Source organism: Monodelphis domestica, chromosome 2 (assembly GCF_027887165.1).
Source record: "Monodelphis domestica isolate mMonDom1 chromosome 2, mMonDom1.pri, whole genome shotgun sequence".
Lineage (NCBI taxonomy): Eukaryota > Metazoa > Chordata > Mammalia > Didelphimorphia > Didelphidae > Monodelphis > Monodelphis domestica.
Window position 1 is genome coordinate 87,723,414 of NC_077228.1, and position 4,602 is coordinate 87,728,015.

The window sequence follows — 4,602 nt, forward strand, 5'->3', positions numbered from 1 at the left end:
GGAACTGGAACAACCTCCAAGAATTGATGCAGAGTGAGAGGAGCAAAACCAGGAAAGCATTATACACAGAGACTGATACACTGTGGTACAATAGAATGTAATGGACTACTCCATTAGTGGCAATGCAGTGATCCTGAACAACTAGGAGGAATCTATGAGAAAAACCACTATCCACATTCAGAGGAAACACTATGGGAGTAAAAACACCAAAGAAAAACAACTGCTTGAATACATGAATCAAAGGGATATGGTTGGAGATGTGGACTAAATGAACATCCAAGTGCAAACATCAACAACATGGAAATAGGTTCTGATCAAGACACAAGTAATACCCAATGAAATTGCTTGTGGGCTGTGGGAAGGGTGAGTGGAGGGGACAGAGGGAAATACTGTGATTATCCTAACCAAGGAGTAATGTTCTAAATTGACTAAAAAAACTAATTTTTCTAAAAAAAGAAGCCCAGAAAATCAGTCGGCAGTTGGCTCTTGCCTTCAAATGTTTTCCAGTCACCTTCCAAATCTAATCTTCATTTGATTGACATCTGATCTATCTCCAGTTTCTTGTCTTGCTTCTTGTCCTTTTGCATGCCTTATAATTTCTCTCCTTTCCATAGTAGATATAAGTTTGGATAGGAAATCTTTGGTAGGAATAGGTTTTACTTCCAAGTCCTGGATTAATGGTCTCAGAGTTGCCTCTGTCCTCATAGTTCACAGCAACTCTAAGTTGACAGTTGAACTCCCAGAACCCCGCCCCTCCCAAGACACCAATCAGGCTATTTCCTGTCTTTACTCCTCCATTGCATTCTATGGCACTTGAAAACTCATTTCTTTTGCAAAATACCATCTCTCAGTTGATGATGATCTTGTTATTGATGATGACCATGTTGATGATGTCAAAGTTTTTGATGACTATGATGTTGACAGTGATGTTGATGCTGATGACATTAATGATATTGTTGTTGATGATGATGTTGTGGATGATGTTGATGATGGTGTTGGTGATGTTGTTGTTGATGATGATGTTGTTAGTGGTGATGTTGATGATGATTGAATTTGGAGTCAGAGGTTTTCCTTCTATTTGAATATTTCTGACCCTTCTCACTATAATGATGAAAATGTTCTTGGAGACTGTCTCCAACCTTTTTCACTCTTTGTATTGGTTTTCTCTCCCCTCTCCCCACATGCTTCTTTATGAAATAAAAAATTACCCCATTTCATTTCTTTCCTATTTCACTTAATATTATCCTCTATTTTACCCTAATATATATATATATGTATACATATATAATTTGATATTTCATCCTTTACAGTTTGTCACTCTTCCCTCTATGTATACTTCTTCTAGCTACCCTGTTGAAAATAACAATTTTTAAGAGTTACCAGTATTATCTTTTCTTACAGGAATACAAATCATTTAAACTTACTGGGTCCCTTAAAAGAAGTTTTTTTCCCCCTTTCTTAATTACCTTTTGGTGATTCTCTTGAGTTCTGTGTTTGGGCATCAAGTTTTCTGTTTAAGCCAGGTCTTTCCTTTGTGAATGCTTAGAAGTCTTCTATTTTATTGAAGACTATAGTCAATTTTGCTGGGTAGTTGACTCTTGGTTGTAGACCCAGTTCCCTTGCTCTCCAGAATATTATATCCCATGACTTCTACTCCTTCCGTGTGGATATAGTCAGGTCCTGTGTTATCCTAACTGTGGTTCCATGATATCTGAATGGTTTCTTCTTAGTAGTTTTTAGTATCTTTTCTTTGATCTGATAGTTCTTGAATTTGGCTAAAACATTCCTGGGCATTATCAATTGAGGATTAAATGTAGGAGGCGATCCATGGATTCTTTCAATCCCCACTTGTCCCTCTTGTTCAAGAATGTTGGAGCAGTTTTCTTGGATCATTTCCTTTAGAATTATGTCTAGCCTTTTTCTTTTGTCATGATTTTCTGGTAGATCAATAATTCTTAAATTGTCTCTCCTAGATCTATTTTCCAGGTCTGTTGTTTTATAACTGAGGTATTTGATATTTTCCTCAATTTTTTCATTCTTTTGATTTTCTTTCATAGACTCTGCATTTTGAAGTCATTTGCTTCTACATTCTAATTTTTAAGACTTAATTTTATCACTGGATTTTTGGTAATCCTTCTTCTGCTCTACTTTTCTTTGTAGATCATCTTTCACTTTCTTTGCTCTGTTTTCAAGCTGGTCAATTCTGGTTTTCAGGACACTATTTTCTTGTTTTAGTTCATTTTCCTCTGTTTCCAGATGATTTATTTTGCTTTTGAAGTTCTTTTCCCAATTGGCTTCAGCCTCTCTTATTTTTTCTTGAATTGTGTTTTGAATTCTTCCAAAGACTGAGTTGAATTTGATGGAGTTTCTGCATTTTTGCTAGGTGTTCCTTGGTCTTCCTCTGTTGCATTTGCAGTTTGTTCATTACCTAGATAGAAGCTGTTGATTATAATTTCTTTTCTTCTTTTTCTTTTGATTCTCCCCTGTCATTGGCTGTCACCTTGCTTCTCCAATTATTTGCTGGATATGTGAGTTTGGGCTATTCTATCCTAAAGGGGCTTCTTCTCTGCTCTGATGATTGATTAGATTAGGCTGATAGAGCATTAATGAGCTCTAAGGTCATATTTTCCCCTGCTAGTAGTAGAAGCCAAAAGTGTATGTGAAGGTGTGGTGACTGAAGGGAGCTGTGCTTCCTGCCTGTTATCAAGGTATTCTGTTGCAATTGCAGACTTAAACCCATTTAACTACTGGGCTGAAAAAATACTTTGGTTGGTTCTTCATAAGGATTTCTTTTTTCTAAACCTATATTGGTCTCAAATAACAGTTTGGATAATTTTTTCAGCTGCAGCCTAATAGCTACATGACAAAATACTTCACAAGAACCAAACTATGTAGCAATGGGCATGTGTTACATGATATACTGCATTCTACATATCTGGCAGAAATTATACTATTAAAATGCTAGGTAGAATGAACCTATAGTTCGAACTGGTTCTAAAAGTTTAATTTTTTCTTTTTTTCCCTTTTTTTAACAAAAATTGTTTACTTGATTCTACCAAGAAAATACAAAACATATGGCTGTAAGTAACTACTAGCTGTGTTTAGGCTGGGGCAGTGCAATAATCCTCAAGGCCACAGTACACCCTGCTCACACTGCTGCTTGTACTCAGTTGGGTTTGGATCTTTCTTTGGATCATATTCTGGATCATCTTCCTCATCAGCTTCTTCTTCCCCTTCCTCATCATCAGCCTCTTCACCTTCTTCATCATAATCATTGTCATCATCTTCAATACCTTCCCCTGTGAGGTATAATACTGATCTTGGGACGATATGCTCACATAAAAAGTGACCAATCTCGATGTCTGCAGCAAGGATAACCTCTGCATCATCATCCAGGTCTCCACTCTCAGGAACTTCAGGAGGAGAAAAGAAATTGAAAAAAGAATCATTGGAAACTGTTTTGGTCACAGTTCAAACAGTCCCATGTCCCTTGTTTTGCTGTTTCTTCTTAATAGTTTTCAAAGTAACATTTTCCCTTTATCCATTCTACCTGACACCCTGTGTGCAACTCATAATTTCAGGTCCATCAAAGGAGAAGGGATGAGAATCATCTGGCTCTGACCACATATGATATGTCTTCATCAACACCTCATTTGTGAAATATTAATTGGATTCAAAGTGAAATTCTAATGTAAAACTCATAGGCTGTCCAGCATCTGAGAACTTCACTTTCTTTCAAATGCTTCAGAATAGGTTCATCATGTTCCTGAAGCATATCACTGAGCAAGTCAACATTTTTAAAAATAGTCAGTCAAAATTCAGGAATTCCTTTAGGGTCTTCTTTTTCTTCATATTTTTTCTCCTCTTCAAGCTTCTCTTCTCTTTCATTTCCTCTGAAATTTCTTCATTATCATCAGGTTTCTACTCACATTCTTCCCCTGTAGGTTCATAAATTGCATTGATGATTTCACTTCTCTTATCAAAAAGTGGCTCATAAAGAACAGCGTACTTTCTTTAAAGAACATGAATTTCCTCATAGAACTTGGCTTCTATTTGTGCACATTTCACCTAAAAGTTTTCAAGGACATTCACCCATTGCTTAACTACTTTTGGCAAGCTCTCAATGTATCCAGTAGATGTTCCCACTAAACCATCCAATCTTTCCTGAAGAGCTGCAAGAATTTGAAGATTCTGCACCATCTGAACAGTCAGTTGACGAGCTTTGCTATTTGAATCTTCACCAATTTCTTCTTCTTCCACTTCTTCAACATCCTCCATATCTTGTTGGTCAAGTTGAGTTTTTTTGTTGTCAATATCTGCCATGTTGTAAGACCTCCAAATATGAGATCTGCAGCTGCTACAGGAACTAAGAGGCTGGAGCTGTGCAGATTGTGACTCAGGGCAGCGATGGCAACGGTGGGAGGAGGAGGAGGAGGAGGAGGAGGAGGAGGAGGAGGAGGAAGAGGAAGAGAAGGAGCTTAAAAATATTTTAAATGTAAAGATAGTTTGAGTTTTGAAATATCAAATAAGTTTGAGTCTGGCTTATGCTAAAGATCCTCAAAGAGGATGAGGAAACTGCAACTCTGTTAACTGATGTGCCTT

At 37.1% G+C, this 4,602-nt stretch overlaps 1 pseudogene; it reads right to left on the reverse strand.

The window, feature by feature from the left end:
- Positions 1 to 3,008: 3,008 nt before the first annotated feature.
- On the reverse strand, positions 3,009 to 4,353 carry LOC100025255 (nucleosome assembly protein 1-like 1; annotated as a pseudogene).
- Between the last annotated feature and the right edge of the window lie 249 nt (positions 4,354 to 4,602).